This window comes from Neopelma chrysocephalum, unplaced genomic scaffold (genome assembly GCF_003984885.1).
Source record: "Neopelma chrysocephalum unplaced genomic scaffold, ASM398488v2 Primary Assembly neopelma1_24, whole genome shotgun sequence".
Classification (NCBI taxonomy): domain Eukaryota; kingdom Metazoa; phylum Chordata; class Aves; order Passeriformes; family Pipridae; genus Neopelma; species Neopelma chrysocephalum.
The window spans coordinates 2,804,567-2,828,522 of NW_020897693.1; the positions used below are offsets into that span (position 1 = coordinate 2,804,567).

The 23,956-nt window shown below is 37.4% G+C and overlaps 2 long non-coding RNA genes across 2 annotated transcripts; both read right to left on the reverse strand.

Annotated features, from left to right (window-relative positions):
* Positions 1-336: 336 nt before the first annotated feature.
* On the reverse strand, positions 337-7,738 carry LOC113975688. Its single transcript, XR_003536885.1, has 3 exons — positions 7,577-7,738; positions 4,194-4,343; positions 337-1,216 (listed from the first exon to the last, which is right to left on the reverse strand). It is a non-coding gene; the product is annotated as an uncharacterized LOC113975688 (long non-coding RNA).
* A 2,089-nt stretch (positions 7,739-9,827) lies between these two features.
* Positions 9,828-23,133, reverse strand: LOC113975690. The gene is made up of 4 exons (XR_003536886.1): positions 22,988-23,133; positions 15,054-15,137; positions 13,048-13,128; positions 9,828-9,957 (listed from the first exon to the last, which is right to left on the reverse strand). It is a non-coding gene; the product is annotated as an uncharacterized LOC113975690 (long non-coding RNA).
* Between the last annotated feature and the right edge of the window lie 823 nt (positions 23,134-23,956).

The window sequence follows — 23,956 nt, forward strand, 5'->3', positions numbered from 1 at the left end:
ACAAGCAATTCAATTACATAAGATAAAGATTGGATTCTTACAAGTTTTTTTTTTAAGACTGAGTATTTGCATGTTTATTAATCTGAGATCAGAACTTAAAGCTCTGTTTGAACACCAAGCTGTCAGTCCTTTGATACACAGTAAAAAGCTCTTTGGTCTCTTCACTCTTTGAACTGCAACAGCAAAATTGAAGATTTTAATGGGATAATTTCTTTCCCTCTTCTTTGAGAGTAGAAAGTTATTTCAAAAGTTGCTAATATTTTTTTCTCATTTTTTAATAATTTTTGCTTATTCCCCTATAAAGCATTTTACTAAGAGAATGTTGATTTTGTTTGAATGTTGATTTCCCTTGAAATATCTCTCCCACTAGAGACAGCAGCCCTCTCTTGCCAGAGAAATTCTATGCCAATAACATTTAACGTTTTTCTTTTTCATTGTGAATTAGGAAAATTATTTCCACTATATCAGCTCTCTTTAAAAATCCTATGGCTTGTGGAGATACATATCCTTTCTGGCATATCCCAACCTATTTCGGACTCAAAATACTACATATTTATCCCATTTGAGCCCTCTTAAGGACACCCAGCTCTGTGCATCCCTTTTTACCAGGCAGGAATGCAGATACCTCAGCACTAGAGATGGCTTTTGTCAAAAAAAGTTTGGCATTTTTCATACTTCCAGCTACACAGACTGAACTCTACCCTCAGACCAGCATAAAGAGGAGTCAACCCCTAATTTAACCATGTTGACGAATTGCAAGCCATGAGAAGCAGCTGACTCCTGGCTGCATTTACACTGGGAAATTCAGGTATGTTTGACACAGTACCTTCTTGGTACAGAATTAGCCTGGTTTGTGATAGTAAGAGATTTAATCCATGAGGAGAGTTGAGTCTATAAAAAAAATTACTGTTTAGAAACACTGTCAGGAACACATTTCCTCTAGTTAAACAGCCTCTGAAATAAATAAATACAGAATTACAAGATGGAAAGATTATACAGTGTTCCTTTCATGGACTATCAAAGTAAAGGAGAAACTAAAGTCATGCTACATACTACTACTTGCCTACCACCAAATTCTCTTTTGACATTTTCTGGTTATTAAGTGTTGCCAGTGTTCCAGATAGTAATCCAAATTCCTGCAACTGCTTTCAAAAGTTTAAGGACTCCATACTGCACAGAGGCTCTCAAAAGGCTGTCTGAGTTTTACATTTCAAGCCTTCAGGAACAGAAATATAATCCTTTACAATATTTAGCATTCTTCTAGTTCTGCCCCAAGATTCTGAAGGGAATAGCAAATAAACACAGAAGGGTCATTCACAAACTTTCCTTCACTTTGCAAGTGAACTGTCTCATCCAGATTTCTCTTCCATTGGCAAGCCCCATTACTCAAATCTGTACCCTATTAATAAATTCACTGTGGTTTCTGCAATATCATTAGATGCCAGTAATTGCCCAATCTACAGCCATAGGTGCCCTAAGATACTGTGAACCCCACTGGTATCTAATTATTTACCTGAAGCCAAATTCTACTGTTAAACCCATGAAAACCTTTTTCCAGTACTAATTTTCACTGTAGGTATTTGTTATGGCAAATAACCAAGCTGCTGATCTTTAGTTCCCCTCCCTACTAACAATTATTTTGACTCCAGGACATCAAAGGCTGTGATTTAGAGGCAAGGGGAGCATATTAAATATATGCATAAAACCTGGTTTTAAAGCAGCAGTACTCTCCACTCAAGCATTAGTTTAACCAGGTGAGAAAAACAGGAAAAGAAGGAGGTTTGTTTGACCAATTAGAATTAACCAATGCTTTTCAGATATCGAATGAGTAATAGTTACTCTACACTGAAAAGTTTGCAAACCAGAACTTAATCCTAGATATTGGTAATTATTATTGAAAGACTGTTGATTTCAGGAGAATACTGCACTCCTACCAAGTGCAGGCAAAGAAAAATGATGTTAAATTAGTGAGCTATAGGGTAAGGTATGAATTATTTACCAAGCTTGATTCACATGCATAATTCTTCTCAGTCAAGCATGCAAATCAGATCAGATAATTCCACACAATCATATGATTACTAATTCCATATCCAATTACTTCAGTGTCGGTAGTTGCATTATTGAGAAGTACAGAACTGATAATATTCCTGTTTACATATTTTACAGACAGCTAGTACATTTTTGGAGTCTGTGCAGATACTTAATGTAGAGCCTTTTATACTTCAGATATTAAGATAAGGCCATATGTTCATAACAAAAGTTTTCATCTAACTGTAGAATACCTGCAACTTTTATCTTCCTGTGGTCTGTAAGGCATAAATGGTAGTGTTACACATCAGAGGGATTTTTGTTAATGTCAGACAGAATATTTCAGCCCTTGTTTGATAGAGGGTGGACAGCAAATGCAGAGTAGTCTGTTACTTAAGTCCTAACAATTGCTACCATTAAGCCTTAAGTACCAATCAAATTGCTGCTGCTGTATTTGATAGATTGCTAATTAAGTTTCCTTCTGAAAGGTTTTTTAGCTTCCTGTGTAGGCAGAAGCTCAAGAAAACTGTATTCAATATTCAGAATTTCTACTGATGGTTATATTCAACATGCAGTTCTTATTTGCAGTTTCTATGACTACTGGAGCAGCACTAATTTCTTCAAAATTAAAAGGAAAGAGAATTCAGTTTGTACATTTAAACAAGAACAGGCACAATTTCCTTTGAAAGCTGTTCCAGAGACAAAGCATATATACATCTACATATATATCTTCACTTGAAGATGGAGACATGCATATATATTCAATTTCAAAGATTTAACAAAGCAGAATCAATTTTAACACATATTTTTTATGCAACATTAGGAAATTTTAGCCAGTATTGAAAGAATTCTAGTTTTATCTTTTAAAAATGTTCACTACAAACCATGTGAATTTCTTTAGTTAGATGAAATGAAACAAAACAATTAAAAGAGCAGCATAAGTATTGTGTTTCTTTGTCAAAGAATTCCCTATGCATCCTATATGATTACAAGGCTTAGGATCTTTTTTTTTCCTGTATCACTTACACCCGTTATATAATTTGAACTCCCTAAATCTAACACAAGGAAGCATTAGTATATACACACACACACACACATATATATATGTATATACAGCTGTTGTAAGATTATGACTCAGTGTATTGGTTTCAGTGGTACTGGTCATATAATTTGTGTAATGTCTTTTTTAGTAACTCCACTTCCTTTAAATATATTGTGGTCTTAGCCACAAAAAGTCTAATGACACCAGAAAAGCACACTGCCAGAATAAGCAAAATTCACCATACCCACAGAAGGTATTTCTAATTGAAGAAACGAGTTATTTTTTTTATGCTATTCATATACCTTTACTTGGCTTTCACCTATCAGCTTTTAAAAAACCATTTCATTTTACTACATTTTCAGCACGTACCTGTGCTGGATTCACAACCAAAACAATCCCTCAGACAAAGAAAATTTGAGGTACAGAGAATTACCCCTTGGTAAGTCTCATTGCTGTGCACCTGGGCAGCCACAGACCCCTGCCAGCCAGGCAGCCATCACACAAGACAACTTGCAGCCCCGGCCAGCCTGCACAGCTGCCAGCTAGGGAATGACTTCTGGATAACCACAGAGCCTCTCAGCAAACCAGTTTGATGTCCTTGTTTCATGCCAGCTGGCTCACCTGTCCAGTCTCCATTCAAATATTGATGGAGTGACATAAAATACATGTCTGTAAAATCAACATTTTTTTCCAAGAAACTGCTGTTCTGCCAGAAAAATCGTAACTGGGTTTAAAATTCAGCACTGGAAAATATATTAGGAATTAATTTTATGATTTTAATCAAAACATTACTGAATCCATCTTTTTTCCTCTAGTAATTCTCTCATCACAGCTTTCCTTTGTGTTAAATTACTCCTTTTCCTTGAAAAGCCCTTCAGAGGAAGCAGGAAATACAAAAACCATCTTGTAAGGCACATTGGAGGAATGTTCCCTGGGTTCAGTGAACACCCTATATTAAACATTATTCTACAACCCTGAGTCTGACCAGGTACTTCCATATATATCTTAAGAGCCACAAAAAGCTTTCCTGGCACACAGTGAAAGATATTTTCTTCTTTATCAACCCCTAAACTCTCAGTTTCATGTGTCAGTTGGGCAGCTGTGTGGAGACAGCCTTTCTTACCTTCTGGTTGTCCCGAGGAAGAGACAGATGAAGGCCAGTCATCTCAAGAAAATGCAGTCATACCACATTTGAAATCACTGCTCCACAGAATGGAACACTTCAGGGCCAATCAGCTGTTCTGAAATCACTCTTAACACTGATCTGGGCAAGCTAAAAGCCAAAAAAAAAATTTTATTTGAAAATTTTAAGAACACGTCACAATCATCGCATTAGTTGGGAAACAGAAAAAGGGAAAACTCACATATTTTCCAAACACTTATATGTGTACTTAAGTTAGATCACCAGGCTTCTCTTACCCTACAAGATTTAGTTAATATGCAAATAGATACTTCACATCGTTCCTGGCTGAAGGCTGTGACACACATCCAGCCCTGTGCCTTCCATCTACACTGATGGAAAATGCTTCAGACAAAGAAGCCTACATTTTAATCTATTTTTGGTAAAATTAAACCAAAATTCCTCTGCCTTCCATTCTCCTCCCTCTCCCATCTCCCCACCATTTAACATCCAAAAACAAGAGCAGGCTTTACGATTGCAATCCATCTTTTTCTCTCACGTGCCACCTTACACTCGGTGATGGTGAGACAACATTCGTCTGAACCTTCTTGCTCTGTCTGATCTGATGGACAGAAAACTTGGTGAGTGCACAGGCTAAAACAGCCTTCTCTTCACTTTACTGTGCCCATCCATCAGTCTTATTCCAGCCTAGATGGAAAAGCAGCATTTGGCAAGAACTGTCCATACACAGTCCCGCCCTTTCTATAGGTGCTCGAGAAGAAACTCTCTGCAAGTGACATTTGTAACCATAGTGTAATTCACTACAGCCTCCATAGACACTGAAGTATTTTTTTCCAACAAAAACAAATTGAAAGCTTTTTTTTCCACGAAGTGAAATTTCCCTTTTTTCACAAATTACATACTAATATATTGCTATGCTGCCATCAAGAACAATCAAAATATCCAAGTACATCTGCACATGATGACCAAGGTAATATGGCCATTAAAACTTAGATATTAATCTTTTTTCCCACGTAATTCATACAAGTCAGGGGAAATCCACACCTTTCAAAATACTGAAGTTTTTGAGCCTCAGTCCAGCAAACACCTGTTTGCAATGATGGAATTATCCCATTGATTTTAGTTATACACATTAAACATCTTTTGTTGGACTGGAAACTTGGACTTGTAACTTAAAAAAAATCCCTTTCACTGGTTATCAAATAGTTCTTGGATCTGGCCATTCTTTGGAGAATGGATCAGATAAAGATAATCACTTGCTCTGGGGAAGAAAGTTGCTGGGTTTGCCTGCATCGTATGTAATACATGAACCAAGCTAACACCATTCTGATTATGTTTCCAAGATACACACAAACACTTTACTAGCACAGGCTTATCTCTGGCTCAAGGCCTAAATATAATTAAGGCTCTAGGGTAGAAATGGAAGAGTTTTCTTTAAGCACTGGAATGGTAACACAGACTGCCAAGTGAATATGAAGGCAGGAATCTTGACAAATATGAAATACAAGAAGTTATCAGGCAATAATGGCACATTGTAAACATGTCATGTAGCTTGTTTGTATAACAGCTCATAGAAGTTTTTACACAGCGAAGTCCCTTCCTCAGGAATCAAACAGAATAAAACTGACTACTGATTAGAATTTGCCATCTTGCTTAGAAATCTAAGTTAATGTGAAAAGCACATGTCAGTTAAAAATAGCTAGGTATGTAATTTTTGAGATCCACCTATTAAAAGTGATGTTATGCTTTATGCTCATTTCATTAAAATTAATATTGGAATTTCATAGGCAGGGAAACCTATGACTGTTCAGGAGAGGCAAAGAAACAAAATGAAATGCAAAGAAACAGTAGAAGGATTTGTGAAATCAATCAGTCAAATGGTTTAAGTCAGGATAAACACTTTTGCCCAGTGTGAACTCAAAATGGCAGCTGACTTTAGTTGGCACAAACGCTGTTCTAAATATGTTTCAGGAGCATCAGGTGTTTCCTGTGAAGATCTGTTTCCACATGGCAGAACTTCATCTAAATCCCAGCATCCTGGGCAAGTATAATCAGCTCCCTACTCCAACTGCTGAACCATATGTACGATAGGATTTTTCCCTGCAGTGCACTGTGAGGTGAACACCAGAAACAACTGCACACCAAGACTTTTTCATCCTGAATATTTGCAGAATATTTCCTTCTGTCACCCCTTGACCCACTTCACTGACATAGACACCAAGGAGGGGATTTAACAGAGCTCCACACCACAGTGCTGACTGTTCTGGACCTTATGAAAGTGAGACACACTATCACAGATGGCTTTGTAAGGTCATTGCTAAGGTCACTTCAGAAAATGAGATTTAAACTAAGTTACTTCCATGTTTTTACATAACATCTGACAGTCACAGGGCTCATAATATATTTGCATACACTCCTAAAAAAATCTTAACATTAACACAGAATTTGGCTGTAGACAGTTAAGAAAATTTGACATCAACATCTTGAAAGTGGTAGAGAAGAAAATACAAAGCATCCTCAGAATTACAACTTCTTAATTTTATTTAGCTTTTCTTATGAAGAGGTCCAGAAAATCTGTTTTTATCTATTTACTTATATGTCCTAGCAAAGAAAAAATTGATGAAAACTGTGTTATCTAGAGTTTTGTCATCAAATCTGGCTCCAGACAAATCCCTCCAGCTTATCTAGTCCTACTGAAACATTTATTATTGCTCTGAACATGAAAAAAAATGGAATTCCTGATGAAGGGCAGTCCCAGGAGAAAGTACTACAGAGAACAGAAAAATCTGGAAAATCCAAAATACAGATTATAACCCTGCACAGTAAATTTATAAATTGATAGGGACATTCTCACACTCCAGTGTATTTCTTCAGTCCAGGGGAGTTATCTTCTACTACATTAGAATAATTCAGCTCGCAAAACTAACTCAGGAATGATGGTAGAGAGATTATGACATTTTGAATTATTGGACTGGAGAAGACATGAATTTACCCAACTGCAGTAGAAAATAATTACTGCTAGTCCATTTAGGATAAAATCTAATTCAAAATCTAAAATTCACAAGAATTTGCGGCTACTACAACTGACCTAACTTCTACAATCAATAAGGTTCTGAATACTGAGTAAACCTGGGTACTAAAAGGTTTCTTGCAAATAACTATCGATATTTCATCAGCTACGCTACAATCTGTTAGAACCTCTTTATTATGGGGGTTTTTATGCTATGATTATGAACTGCGCTTGTACTGTCACCTATATTCTGAAGTCTGTGTCCTTTATATGTTTTCAGAGATAAATGATTCATTACTGTTGACCTTCATGGGGTATAGAATAAAAGGGTGACCAAATCACACATAGTACTTACAGTTTGAGGCCAACAGGTCCACTCTTTAATGAATTATTCCAGCTCCAGCAACATATCAAAAACAATGTTTGCTATTTTTTGTTAAAAACACACCCTTCCTTGGCTACCACAGTTACAGAGTGACTGAAGTGGAGCATGTTTGATGTTTTGATGACAAAGATGAAAACTGTAGGCAGGAAAACAGAAAACAAAAATAGAACTTCAGTTAAAATTCCAGCTTTCATTTCCATTTCACACACTGATCAGATTATTGGCCCTGAATATGAGTTTTCTACTTTTTCCCTCCTTTCTTCTTTCCTTTAATTTTGTGGTCTGATTGCCCAAAGAGCTATTTTTTAACAAGACTTAGTTGTTTCTAGCTTCTCTTTCCAGGAGTCTGTTCTCTAACATTAACAATAACAAAGAAAAGGCAATGGAGTGGTGTACTCATAACACACACAGGGTGAGACAGAGGCTGAATGATAAATCCTTGAACTGAAGGAACCCACAAATGCCTGCCCGGGCTTCCTTCTGGGTAACATTATACACTAAATAATACTACTGTTGAGAAATTCCAAATTGTCCCCACCATTATTTAGTTCAAGAGAGACAAATACTTTCAGAGCACCACCTTGTCTCTGGCACTATTACAGATGTCAGAATGGCAAACTGCCTCACCCAGAAAGGAAACCAGGACCACTGTTAGTGATAGATGAACTGAAGACTTCCAGGGAGTTACTTAAAACATATTGGCATTCTCAATAAAAGCAGTACTTAAAAATAGACTACAACTCCATGGGTCTAAAAAAAAAAAAAAATGTTTGCAACAATTCCATGACTCTTTTTAATTTCTCTTTGAGGAATTTATGAAGTTTATTTGGTTTTACATTCTCTACTGTTAATCATGAAAGCAAATCCATCAGACTTTTCAACATATAAGGTCTGTATTGTGTGATTTATGGAGAGATCATATAATTTTCATGTCAGAAGTGGTCTCCTCATCTCAAAATAAGTATTTTGAGTGATCCTTGTTTCTGCTGAATCTTTTTTAAGAACACCAAGGAAAGTTCTCTGTTGAAGTAAGTGGGCACAGTACCAAATGTCAATGTAATCTTTTTCATTTACACCAGTAGCCTCAGACAATGGCCTGAGCCATTAACAAGTTGCTAATTAACAGGCCGTTAATTTTAGTAATCATGTTGCATATTAAAGGTCCAGAACAAGGTTTACATGAGATTGAACACAATCATTAAATGGAAAGCCACTGTAAATTACTGAAATTATATAAATCATGCAAATTACTGAAGGCTGGGAGAGGAATCAGAGAAGGTTTTACTGCAGCCTCTGCTTATTCTTACAGCCTTCAGTTTTGGTCACAGATGCACATGTCCATGAACTTGCAGTCTGGCACAACAGAGTCATTCATATTTTCTTAAATGACACAGAGAATGAAAACATTTCTCCCTTTTATCACCTCAGGAACCATCACTGAATCTCTGATTCAGTAATCTTCAGCATCTTACTCCCTGATCTCCCAAAATTCCAGTTTCAGTTCAATTTTCAAAAATGCTAACATTCTCAGTCAGGGTATAACAAATTCTAAAGAATTTTACCACTTAAGTTTAAAGCACTTAAAGCTTGCCTTATTGCTGTTTTCCATGGTTTGTTTTCAGCTGGTGACCATTTGTAATTAACATACTCACGCCTGTTGTAATTAGGTTAAATAGCTTTACTCTCAGACAATTCGCAGGTGCAAAGTATGCAGAGGGTTTTTTTCTTTCTAAGTTTCTTAGTATGAGACACATTTGTAGAACCAGAAAAGGAAACACTTGTAAAGCTGCATTTGTCAGGCTCCCTCTCCCCTAAGCAGCCATGTATCTAGGGATGAAGCTACATGCTGGAAAAGGACCTGGGGGTGCTGGTTGACAGCAGCTGAACATGAGCCAGTGTGTGCCCAGGTGGCCAACAAGGCCAATGACATCCTGGCTTGGATCAGCAATAGTGTGGCCATAGGACCAGGGCAGTGATTGTCCCTCTGCACTCGGCACTGGTGAGGCCACACCTCAAATCCCGTGTCCAGTTTTGGGTCCCTCGCTCCGAGAAAGACACTGAGGTGCTGGAGCGAGTCCAGAGAAGGGCAATGGAGTCGGTGAAGGGTCTGGTGAGGAGCAGGTGAGGGAGCTGGGAGTGTTTAGCCTGGAGAAAAAGAGGCTGAGGGAGGACCTTATCTGCAATAGTCCATAGAAATTTATAAGAGCATTCACACTATTTTATTAATTTCTTGCTAATTGCTATACTTCACTTTTGTACAGAATTGCTTGACGTAGTGATGTTTGTCCAGAGGAAGGATTTAGTTTCCAGAAAAAGATGTATTTACTGAAGAAGAAGCACATTACAAAAACCTACATAAAACACAGATTTCATTGATGAGATCTATTTTTATAAAATCCAAAATATTATTGTCCGCAATTCTTAAATCATTTCAGGAAGAGTGCCAACATCATAAAATGCAAGAAACAATAATGAGAATCCCTCTTGCCTCTGTGGTGGCACCATACATTATTTTTGATGAACGAGGCAGGCTTCCAAAACTTCTTTTCAGAAATCCGAGCCAATACTCAGATTGAATAAAATCAAACTTGGCTCAGTGGCAGGCACTTGCAGTCCAGGGAAAAGAGGCTTCAGTTTCCTTTTCCTTTCCCAGGACACTTTTGCTTAATAGCACACACCCAGAGGACCCAGGCTGTTAGCTCACAAAGCCATCTGCTTTTTAATCATCTGTGGGAACCATATGAGTACTCAACTAAGTGCTATTCTCCTTTAGTCACCTTCCTAGTCTTGGATTTCTTCAGCTTTTCCTTCAGGAATATATTTAAATCTAAGCAGTTTCCCATGTCTGACTTGCCTTTACTTTGCAGTTTAGTAGTTTGAAGGACAGGCAGATGAATTTTTTCTTTTAAAGAAAAGAGCTGCCAACAGTACATGTTAGGATGGTGAGCACAAAATAAACTTGTGTTGCTCATGTCAAACAAATGAGAGCAAGAAAAGGCTCTACATTTGTTTTTCTCTCTGCCACAAGAAAGGGGAGCCAGAATCTCTTAGAGATGGCAGTAAACATTATTATTGTGACCTTTTGTTAATTCTTAACTTCAGCTGCTGGTCATTCCCTGTTCTTCTCATTTACAGTCTCAGTAAGCAGCATAAGGGCATGTGAGCCAAAGAAACACAAAACAGCCACTCAAAATACAGAATACTAATTTTTTTAAATTTGTGTTTAGAGTTCTTTAAAACCACATAGTTCTCCACTGGCTTTGATAGACAGTTGCTTTCTTCTACATCATTTTTGAAGCAAATCAGCAGCAGGAACAGCATCTAAGCTATTTTGCTGTACCTCTGCCCTGCAACCTCTGCATGAGCTCACTTTCTGCTCAACAGGAGCATGAGTTCCCAGTGTAGATCTGCCACATCAATTGGACAGCATAGGAGGTATATTTTGCAACGTGTGCCAAGAACATAAATAAATAAATTATATGATTTACTTAAATCTTTATTGTTCCTCTACCATTCTGACCTTGGTGAAATCATTAGATAATGAAATACAAGTCCTTGCTTTCACTTTGTTTTTTATCTTGCTATCTGGTGACATTCAAATAAATTATCTTTTCCATTGTTACATTTCATTTCACAAAATTTTTGTACTGCCTTTGTCCTTCATTTTTCCTCACATTGGTAAAGTTTTAACGTATGTGAAAACAGAGCCTATTTCCTCAGCCCTACATATCTTAAACACAGTAACTGAAAAAATCTGAAAACATAATTAAACCCATGGTTTTGTCTACAGATAAGCATAGACTGATTTACAGTGATATATGTATGAAATAAGAAGCTTATGTTAAGTTTCTCAGAAGTGTACCAGGAGCAATGATTCACAAGCCAACAAAAGATTGTAAATATCTATATTTTTTGAAAAGGTGTAAACTGGTTCAGTTGTGAACACCCAGCTACAGTTTCAGTTATACACCATTCTATGGATCTGACCATCGAGTAGGAATGGATGAATTTTAAAGAGCTTAGGGAAAAGCATAAAAAAATATTTCAGAATTATTAAGAATTTCAGTTTGTGAAGAAGAAAAGCTTCAGAACAGTTATGGATAAATTGCATTCTTTTCTTGGGTAGAACAGCAACCTCATTTATATTATTAGCAAGGTTTAAACATAAATAACATCTCTTTGAATGGTATTACAGTGATGAGTTACAGCAAGCAGTGGCAAATAGCATTACTTACTACTCCAGAATTCCCCAGATGTGCACTCCACACACCTACATTTTCTTTCCTATATTATCCTCAGTGTTCAGACAGGCCTATGGGATATATCCTGATATCCAAACAACATGCAGGTAATTAAGCTGCCACATCAATTTTGAATATTTTCATTTCTCAGCAGTGCCAGGAGCAAGATGAAAGATTCCAGATTAGGGTAATACAGTGAAAGTACACCAAAGGAAGACTGAGGGGACATTAACAGGGGTACACAAAGGCGACATAATCTGTCTCAGAAAGGGCATTTTCCTTCAGTATCAACAAAATTGCACAAAACCAAATGAACTTTTACATTTCCAAAATAATATTGCACACCCTAGCTGGAACAGCCATTAAATGACTCCCTGCTGCCGTGACTGTGAGGGAAATGCATTCTTTCCGTGTTATGTATAGACAATTGGACAGAAGTATTTCTTAAAACAACAGAAAGGTGAAGATATATACTGTTTTTAAGTGTATCCCAGAAACTAGGAATGGCTGCGAACACAAACTAAATTCAGGGCTTACATAAAAGCTTTTCCATAGCTCTATATTTCCCTTGAACAAATTTAATGCACATAGGACAGTATTCCAAACCTATTGCTTTATTACAGTCTTCATCCCTTAGAAAATAAGGAATAGATCCCAGAGTTCCTGAAAATTGTGAGAGACAATGCCATTCTGACCATCTAGCTGTGGTCAGCTAAATTAGCACTGAAAAAAGACTGTTTGTGTCATCTATTAAGTGTGTATTATAAAACATCATATGCTCCCACAGACTGAATTCAACAATAATTGTATTTGTTTCTCATCCAAATCTATAAGATTTGTCCAGAGTCATTGAAAAAAGGATATAATTTAGGACACACTATAAATTGTAAGGAGAGGAAGCAAGGAGAATTCATGTTACCATGAAATAAAATGGAAAATAAATGAGTCCGGAGTCCGAAATAATTCAGATGGAAAAGGTATACGTGATTTTGCTTTTTTTTCCTTGTGAATGGTTGGGAACTTTCTTCATTTCATGTCAATTATTCTTAAATTTCTGCTGCCATTACTGGCAGTGAGCAAGGAGCTGGTGCATCCAGACTGTCAACAGCTCAGAGCAGCAAGTTCCCAAAAAATCATTTCCAATTCTTAAGTTAAGTCTGGCTGTTACTTAGCTTGATAAAGATTTTTTTTTTCATTTACCTTCTTATTTCATCGCCTCTGAGGAACTAGTCATATGTGAATATTTGCAGAGTTGTATCGTCTTTAATGAGGAATTAGTCTCTATGGGGCAAAGAAACAACATGAATTAGACAGGGACAAGCACAGGAAGAAATCTAAAGCTACTAGAAGTTTTAAATTCAGAATAAAAATCTCTCAGTCTGTACAACTATGTATCAAAAGTATATGTTGTATAACTTCAAAGTCAGCTCATCGTTAGATCTGTATTATACAAAGAAGCACAAATTTATTTTTGCATAAACCATGGAGTATTGGATCTTATGTTTACAGATCACCAGAACTGAAAAATGTCTGCTTCAGTTATTTCTCTGAGATTTTCTGCAGATATTTCATAACCCATAAGTGTCACTTATTAAAATGCAATTAGATCACCTCTTTGCCAACATCAACATTTGTGCTTATCAGCATTCCATTTTCTGTCCTGCTCCAATCCTTTTTTCTTCCACTTTACGTTCTCTCTCTTATTCCTTATTGACCCACAAGACCACAATAGTTCCCTGCACATTCACACCAACTTAACTTCAGCTGAAATGCTACTCTGTGAATGAGAGTGGCAGAAGTGCTGGCACACAACTCCTCTCTGGGGCAGGAACTTCTGGCAAGGACAGGAATACATAAGGGTGACAGCAGAACTCCTAATTGCTCCTACTAAATCACTCAAACCCAGCTGTCAAAGTCCCCAAATTCTCTGGTATGTCTCCAAAATACTAGTCCAGATTTTGGAAGCAGAAGAGCCAATGACCACAACAGCCAAAGGAACTTCTCTTTAGAGTTGTTTGTTCAAGTACTGAGACCATGACTGCTATGAGCATAAAGGACAGCTCTGAGCTAACCCTGGTACCTTTATGGGACAGGGCACTAAAAAGCCTGAATGTCACTGTCCATTGAGACTGTCCTCACTGCCTGCCTGAAAAGCAGAGCAAGTTCCTAAAACCGTGTGGGTTTGGAAAAAGGAAACAGCCCCGGTGTACCAGGAAACTCAGCTGTGAACAGCCAACATTTCTTAGTGGTGAAGTGTCCCAGTGTGCATTGCAGAGGCAGGGGAAGGGAAAATGGAGGGGAAGGGATCTATAGGAATTGTTACACTGTTTTTCCCGACTCTGCACAAGTTTTAGATTGCCCTCACTGCCCTCCCTTCACACACCCTTTGGGACAGACAACATTGACTACACTGCTTGAGAAACACATCACGTAGAGACCACATGCCTGCAGGTTGGTAGGTGTAATGTGAAAGGGAAGAAAACTTCCATTTCTGTAGGAAAGGGAAAGATACCAAAAATTTCAGGAGACAGGCTCATCTCAAATAACTGCTCTGTCAGTATAAACACCTTTGAACTTCTGCACAGTAGAAAAAAGGTATTTCAAATAATAGGAAACTGCTTAGCTTTCAGTATAGGCAGTTCCTTTACATCTCAGAAGAATATTCTCATCTAAACAACTTCTAAAGATTTGTAAATTTTGTCACAGACACAGTAGGTATAGACAAACTACATCATTAAGACATTTTTATTCTGCAATAAAATCTGAGTATTTGATAAGAATTAGAACATATTCTATTAGCTGATTGACTACATACAGACTTATCAATGTTACTCCAATGCATCTCTAATGCAGAAATACTTCTTAAAATATTCAAAAGAAACATTAAACTATGTCACATCAGTAACAAAAGCTTTTATAATAGACTAATTTCCCAAGAGTTTATGAATAGATGTTTGTATAGAAGTTCCAACTCCCAGGTCTGCCTCCTAGCAGCCAGGAAAAAAAATGTGAAGTTAAGCTACTCATATTTAATGTACTTGAATGCTCAGAAAAAGAAGCAGAAGAGATGGAAAGCATGAACTGGATATTGCAGATGCTGATGCACTGTGAGAATGGGAAAAGCTATTTTCAGGACAGGTGAAGTGCAAGAGGACACTTGGACCAGCTGCTCTACATCTACAATATGTAAGCAATCGTACTCATACCTGCCTAAATACTTGTGGATGTTTATTTTTCCTCCACAATAATAGTCAGTTTTATTGAATGGAGACAGATCATCTTCCAAGTACCTAAAAACAAATGCATCAATAAAAAATTTAATCTCTGCTCTTGTGCTGCAGTTATAATATGTTCATACTGACTCTATACCGTAAGAAAGCAATAGAAAAGTGTTAACAGTTTATGTTCTTAAAAAGCTGTTAATCAAACATCTAGCTTTCATCAGCACAAAGCTAACATTTGCTAACATTTTAGAAAGGATAATCTACTTTAAAAGATTTGATTCAGCCAAGCACTCACATGCGAAATCCCAATTCCTTGGTGCCACCACACTATATAAACACACACTTCTTTCCACCAATTCCTAAATACAACTAAAAGCAGAAGATACACATTTAGATGCCTAAAAGCCCCTTTGAAATACTGAAAACAATAACAGGAACCTTTCTGCATGGATTGTTACATGTAGTAGAGTGAAAATATTTGACTTTTTTTTTTTTTTAGAATGTTATTCAATTTTAGAGTAACTTGTTTTTCAAGTACAGCAGATGCTTTGATTTAATAGGGTACCACTTTATGCATTTAACCTTATTCTCTGTAGTCTCAATGTCCATTTCTAAAAGGAGAGATTTACAGGAGAATTATTAAAAAGTTTTGGTTTCTGTCTTGTGGATGAAAAATGTATTTGGTAATACAGTATTACTAGCTAATTTTTCCCATCCATCCATCCATGTGCCTGCACACAGACACAAACATTTATGTTTTTTTAAAGGCTCATTTGTTCATCAAGCTTGCTGTAGCTGCAGATGCCTCTCAGAGAACCATAAATAACTAGAGCTGCATACCTGATAACCAAACTAGTATCATCAAGAGCTTCCTCTTACAACAGCTTTGAGAGAAAGCATGATTAACATAAAAGATTAGAAGCAGACTTAATCTTTCCTTCATCTGATATTTGTTCATATAATACCAAGCTACCTGTTTGTTTCTCTTTCCTGGATGTAGCTCAGGAGACGAGTAAAGCTACAGGAGCTCTCTAAAATGCTAGAAGAGGGTAACTACTAAAACACAAGTTCTGCCCCTTGTGCATAAATACCTTTTTTTTTAATTATTTTAAGAGCTTAAGCCCACAGTTTATGAAATTGTTGCTCTGAAAAGATTCCAAATCTCTGACACATCAAGTATGTGCTGTTATTCAAGGATGCTATAAAAATTCAAGACAGAGTTTAAATCCTGAAAATATAAAATAAACCATACTTTAACACAGCAATTCCCAAATCATGTATATTCATAAAGAGAGGCTTAAAGATGAACCATCATTAGGTTCTCCTATGTTTACTTTTGCTAACCAGCTCTGACTGGTAGTAAGATATAAAGTGAATTCACCAGAAGTGAAGCTATGGAATAGGATGCCATGAAAAGGCAGCAATCCAGAATTGTCTAAGAGTTAGGTCTCTAAAGAGTATCTCAGAAATTATGCTTCTCCTTTCAAAGATAGAATTTGTTCATGGGCAAACTGAGGAAACAAGCCTTGTGTCAAGGGGCACCAAGGTCACAAGAAACAGATTCTCTGTCTTGATGTTCCTGTTCTGTGAATAAGCAAAGCATGAATATTTTGAGCTTTTCTGATCTGGTATACTTCTATGGCTTTGTACTCATTGCAAGGGTTTTAATTAAAAGATAAACCAATTATATCTAACCCTTTGCCTACATTATCATTAACCTGCTTTCTTTACAAATTAAAGGCACTGAAGCAGAATTTTATTTTTTTAATGATGCTATTAATTTAATTCTCTTGGATCTTTTCCCTTTCTTGCACAGATTAGTTGCCTGCATTACTTTTAGTATCATCTCTCCTGAGAGATGATCCATTAGGTGAGTTATTTTAATAATGTTTGAGTGTGAACTTTCTGTTAAAGCTTCTGCAGCACTGACAATCCCTACTGCAAGAGAAAAAGCTGGTGCATCTAGATCTGGAATGGTGTTCAAAAGGATGCTATCAACTTAAAATTCATACTGAGCCACATCCAGGAAGTATCAATTTCTCTCTACTTAAACCAGAAGTAGAGACAGAAAAAGAAAAACCACAGAAGAAATGAGAAGAGTACCAGGGAGGAGGGAGCATGCAAGATTAAATGATGACTTGAATGGAGATGAGCTGAGAACAGGTGGTGAGAACAACAAAATGGAACATAAGGCAGCAGGATTGTGGAAAATATTGAAGACATTTGGAAAAAAAATTAAAAACAAACCACAAAACAAAACAGGGAGAAACTGGAATATAGAAAAACAAGACAAAGCTAAGTAATATTTCCTTGCATTGGCTATTTGTTGTAAGGGTATTTTAATCAAAATGAACGGAAGAAAGATGCATATCTGTGTCCCATGGTCTGAGACTCGATGTACATGCACTGACCTACCTAAGGAATAAAGCTCCATGCACATTAATCTAGAAAAGCAAAGCTTGTCCTATGGGGTGTCTCAATACCCTTTCCTATTGATTAGTATTGTCACCACAGTGTTGAAAAGCTAAGGGATTTTTTGTTGTTGTTCTAATTTGTCCCACAGAATATTACTGTGGCTGTTGGATCAAAGCTATTTCAAAACTCAGTCCCAGTTTCTTTCACTTCAGGCTCTTGGAAGAAAATACGTACACTTGCAGCATTCCAAGTCCTAAAGTAACTCAGCTGCAATATAAAAACCAGAAATGAAGTATTCATTTAAATGCAGCAAAGTTACCGCTACAATTCATTTTAAGAAGATATTTTTGTTCACATAGGTTGGACTTGGTCTTGATTTTGGAGGTCTTTTCCAACCTTAATGTGATTCTATATTCTGAAATTACCACCCTTTAGAAATCCCAGGACATTGGGTGTATTATCAAGCAGTGAGATGCAAAGGGGGGCTGGGGGATTGATGTCCTGCACTCCATTATGGTTCCAGGACCCCGTGTCCACCCTGTACCTTTGCCCACAATGAAGTTCACGCCACTTGCCCATCCCAGGCTCACACTTCCAGCAGGAAGGAAAACACACTACACTTCAGTGCATACAGCAAGTCTTGTGCAGGCACAATGCAAATTTATACCCAAAAGAACTCTTTGAGCTCACATCACTCCCTCAGTGACCTGCAGTTCTTTTCCCAGCTCTCAGCATCATGGACAGTGCCATCAAAAAGGCAGAGGCTGTGCCATTTTGACAGCATGCTCAGCACAACTCTCAGCCTGATTTCTGTGAAGAGAGGTGGCACATGTCAGTCTGAGTGACAAGTCATCCAAAATTTTGAGCATTGCTCTGACACCAATCCCTTCTATGAGGTTTAACAAATGACTGCTTTGGCTTTCTCCTGGTAAAAAGTGAGAAATTATTCCACAAGAAGGAATACAAGCCAGTAGAAAGTACATGCTAGAGTAATGACATTAATTCTGAAGACATATCTTCAGAAAATGGCAACTTTCTTCTTAGTTCTATATTATGTCACACGCTCAGAAGTCTTTCTGTATGCAGAAGGACCCATGGACACCACTGGAGTATTTTCTTGTAGCAGCAAAAACTGTACAACAACCATGTAGAGGATAAAGCAGGATAAACTTCCCGTAGGATTACACTAGCAGTTGCAACAAATCAGGACACAAAAACACATAAGCCAGTAAGAGGTAAAAGCTTCTGAGGGTCATGCAAGTCTCAAAGTTCAGAAAAGTCCTATCAAGTCTAAGCACTGCTGTCACATATTCTGAAGATTCCCTAGGAAAAGAATTGGGTTGGTTTCTTGAGTCTCTACTTTTCAGTGCATACTACAAGATACTGACTTAGATAGGCTACCTTCTTTGTTTTCCCTCTGGAACTACTAAGGATGTGCCAGTGGCTACAAAATGTTTCTTAAAAGACTTAGAGTAAATTCCTGGTCAAATATTAAGCTTCATTCATTTTCTTCCTGTGGTCCTTCTTAAAAGAGGATTCTGAAAAAAATCTTTTGGGAAACACGGTAAAGAATATGCAACTATGAACAGAGTTGATAAATCATTTATGAAAGAAGTGAAGGGATAATGTTCCCAAGTGTGAATGCAAGAAGCGTTTTGATTAACATATGAAGCATAATAAATACAATCCATTGTAAAACAGACAATTAAACAACTGCCATACCCAAGCAAGTGGGAAGATGTGAATTATGACTGGCGGGAAGCAAGCAACTCAGTGGTTATTCAGCTAGTTTTCTTAGGAGGGAAATTTCTCAGTGAGAAAATAGAAGTCTGCCTACCTAATATGATACAACTCAATAGATGAATTCAAGCTTCTTGAGAAATAGCCTCAAAGTTATTGACAAATACTACGTGCTTTATTAAATAATGAACCATGCACTTGTCTTCTTTCATCAGATGAGCAGATTGATGTTCATCTACTAATACTGTCCACCCAGAGCAATCCAGAGATATGGATTACTATTTTTATTTTCAGAATTCCCTTTACTAATAAAGAATTTTTTCCACAGGGAGCGGAAAACAGAGTAATGACAGTGTCACAGGAAGCTCATTCTGAAGAAGCTCAGGCCTTGCAGTCCCAGAGGGACTCATGAGGCACACTCATATCACTTTCAATAATCCTGCCAGTTCACTCCTCTAAATGATCCTGCCCATGATGTCAGGAGGTCAGGTTAACTCCAGCTAAAAGAACTGGCCTTTAAAAAGTTTTGGCTGCTTTCAAACACAAAATGAAGCTTTTAGAGTTAAAAATTTATCACAGAAATTGATATGTGGTTACCATCTTTGAAACTTCTTATGCCTAGAAGACATTCAGGAGTTAATTGATTGCACAATCAGCATCAGTTCTGGTCACAACTAATGAAAGACTTGATATTATAACATTGGCAGTACATAATAACAGCTGCCTGATTTCTATAGATGGTGTTACATGAATGGAACCCTTTCTGCCTTTAAATATCAGACAAATGGTGATTTTTATGGAACATAAATTCTTTGAGTATTTCAGTTTTACATGTTTAAGAATTATTAATATTCACTGAACTTTACACAATTAGTCATGACATTGTATAATTATTCTCCCTTTGCCTTACCCCCTGACAGCCACTGTGATCTTGCATACATTAAAACATTCAAATAAACCACAAGTGTACACATAAACTTTAAGCAATTAAAGGGATTTTGTTCAACTTTCAGTCCTTTGTGAGTAAAACAAGTTAACTCAACTAAGAAAAGAACAGGAATCCAATGACAATCTAGAACTGGGATTAATACTTTGCTACTGTATTCAAATTCTGAGGTTTGAGAGCAAAAAGCCTGATCAAGGTCTGTTTAAACCAATAAGAGATTGTCTTTTTTCTTTAGAAGCATTTTAGGTCTGGCTCTATATTCTCTGTGTAGAATGAAAAAGCCCATTTCTTAATTTAAAAAAGAAAACTGTCTCTAAGCAGAACAAAATGGAGCAGTTCTCTACATTTACCACTGAGAATTAACTTGACAGAAAGACATTAAGGATTTTACTAACAAAGCAATAAAACAAGACAACTGTAGATTAGCAATATGCAAGCAGTAGTAGGCCTCAAAACACTTCTACATTTTTTTCCTGTAAGGTGCATATCTGCACTGTACAAGCACAAGGTCTGTAGTCTGTTTGAGTTATTCAAAATTGACTGAGCCTTCTTTCAGAAGGAACCTCCCAGGAACCTGATAGAAAATCAGGGAAAAGATCACACAAACAGAATTGACCTCTTTACTGCTTACAATTCATAACTTAGCTACAGTGTCAAATAGCAAATCAGACTTAAATAATGTTCTTCTTATGAGGATTAAGCAAATGAGTAAGTATAATTAGTAAAACTATAATTATCAGCTCAATGTTCCCATTACAGCAATAAAGAGAGAGTGCCTGTAGAATAAATTCCAGTTTCCTTCCTTCCAGGTTAACCAACCACTGGAAAAAAAAAAAAATGAGAAAACCATGAATAATTCAGGATTTTACTTGCTTTATGTAAAAAAGGGCCCTGCATGTAAATTCAGATGAATCCCTCATTCACTGAAAAACCAACTCATTTCCTTTCAGAATAGCAAATGGAGAAAATAATTTCCTTTTAGATGACTGCACTGTATGTCTATTTCACATCCTGTTGAACACACAGTGAAGAATTAACTGGCATAAACATCTCAGCCCCTTACCCTGAAGGTGTGAACAGCACTGTTAACAGCCTTCTCCATCTCTGATTTTGCTTTTTTATTAAGCAAGCATTCTTGCAGAGACAAGATTGTCAAAAATTAGACAGCAGAACTTATCAAACAATAGATGAGGATAATTAGATCCCATTTGAATACCACTTTTTGTAACTCCAGTGAAAGGAAAGGAATAGAGTGACAAGATCTCTGATGCTTTTGTCCCTGAATCTAATTCTATTAAGTCATTTACTCCTCTTCAAACAGCTACCAAAAGTAAAATGGAACAACATCACACATGATGCATCATCACCTTAGTTTTATATTTGTCCTGAAGAAGTTTTACAACACACACGAAGGAAAGCAGCAGAGAACTTGCCACTGCATCCTGGTGTCCTTTTGCAGCAATCACCAAATTGAAACAGGTGTGCAAATGATCTGCTCTGCATCCTGTCTCTGACAGCACATCTGGCCAGCTCCATCAGAGGCAAGTGCAGAAGCCTGCCCAGTCAGGATACAGTATGTTTGCTGATGAATTCTTCAGTTCACATCTCTACAGGATTTTACATTAAGAACAGACATCTTATGATGCTTTAACTATTAAACCTCCATGCGAAGGGTGGATGCATCTGCCAGTGTGAGAGGCTGCAGCACACCAAGTGCCCTGAGGGGAAGTTAACCCTGATCTGACCACAGAAACCCTTTCACGTTTGCTTCAGGATTAAGGCCACGTCATTCTCTCAGTCCTAATGGAGATCTGTCTTCTCCATGTCTACAATTCAAGCTGATTCTAGTCATGCCCAATAACCCTTACTTCCATCCTACAAAACCAGTCTTGCTTCCAAATGGATGAGTCTTGTCACTTCTGTTAGTTCTAAGTGTATTCAGGAGTATGGTCTTGTTTACAAACAGTCTGAATCAGGGTCAGAAACTCCGAAACCTCAACTTTTCTGAGCATCCTACTGGTGACACAATCTCATATGTGTTGCTGCAGCATTGGGATGCATGCAGGATCCAAGATCACATACATTTTGGCAGCACAGGAAAAGAGACATTAATTCATTCATATTCTTACTTCCTTTCCTTGCAGTCACTACAGTTTAATTTTTTCTCTACAACGTTTAAAAATATCTGGATTTTGGACAAAATTCGAGTTTTCACAGTCATGATTTTAATCTGGTTTGCAAATATCTGTACTTACATGAACATAAAAAGTCAAACCCATGAAATAGTTTCTTAACTAGAGAATTCCTTGACATAAAGGTTGCCATCTGCATTTTAGGACAAAAATAACATATGGTGGAGCATCCTGTCAACGTGTCTTAGCAAGTTTCCAATTCAGAATGAGTAAAACCTAAAATGGGCTTCCTTATTCAGAACTAAGCCATTCTATCCTGGAATGCAAATCCACAGGAGCATCTCAGAGTATTTTGCTTATTGCTAATTGACTGACACGATCATTAGGACTAAGGGCTAAGTCAGGTAAACAGCAAGTTCCAACAACAATCAACAGCCCTTATAAGGTTTCTATTTTTTGTTTAAAACCAAAGAGCAGAAAATATGTCTTTTGGCACCTGAAAGAAGGTCAAAGAATACTTTAATAAATGAAGATTAAGGGCTCTCATCCCCTTAATCTCCCCACACACAGAAGTGTTGCAGGCAGGAATGACAGAGGATTCCAGCACATATGGATCAAGCCGCAGCTTCTCCAGGCAGGAAAAGGCAGGCAGTACACAACCCATTTCACAGCCAGTATTTTACCTGCATCACAGACTGCTTAGAAATACCACCACTGTAGACAATGAAGAAATGGTGGCTGCCCAGGAAAGCTTCCAAAAACTTCCTGTTATACACTGCCTGCAGCTGCCCCCTTGTATATCCTCTGCTGCTTGCTGTCAAACACAAACAGCCTCCATCACTTAAGCTGTAGATAAAGCAGGGCAACCAAAAATTGACACATTAACAAAGAAAGAGTTCTGGATACCCTAAAATACAAAGTGGGGGTGGAGGAAGATAAAAATATAAATTCCATTCACTTGTTTCTATTGCTTTTCCTTCTACATTGCTTAAAAGAAGAAAAAGTCCTGTAGAGGCACACATGCCAGATATTTTTTCCTATCAACACACCAGGCAGCCTCCAGAGCATAAATGGACTGTTTCTCCATTTCACCCATAGAGCTAAACAAAAAGGCCATCTGCTCCTGGATTTGACTCACTGAACTCAAAGAGCTGCAGTGAGTCATATGTTCCCTACACTCGCTGTGGGGCTGTCAAAGTAGTGATTTCTGCCTGTCATTTTTCACTTTACCCCATGACTCCATGGGATGGGCTGTGCTTAGCTCAGCACAGGCAAGCATATATACAGTAGGAAAGGGAATGGCATTGCAATTTTTGCTTTTCCACTCACTCCATTAGAAAGCAACCCTCCATTCACATGGCAACCTGTTAGAACAGCATTAGAATTACTAAAAGAAGAGAATCAGTTACTATAGGCACATCAACTGGGCCAAAGAAAAAGAGAAAATCCAACTTATAGGGCCACAATCAATTTATATACCCCCCAAGAAAGGTAAAATACCTAATGTATACTCAGGTATGTTCTCACATACTCCAAAGTATAAGTGACTTGATACTTGCCTTTAGGCGCAGATTCACGATCCTCTTGTGCCTTTTGTATCAGCTCATAACTGCTGAGGATGGTGATGGCTGGTGATGCACCTTCACTGTGGT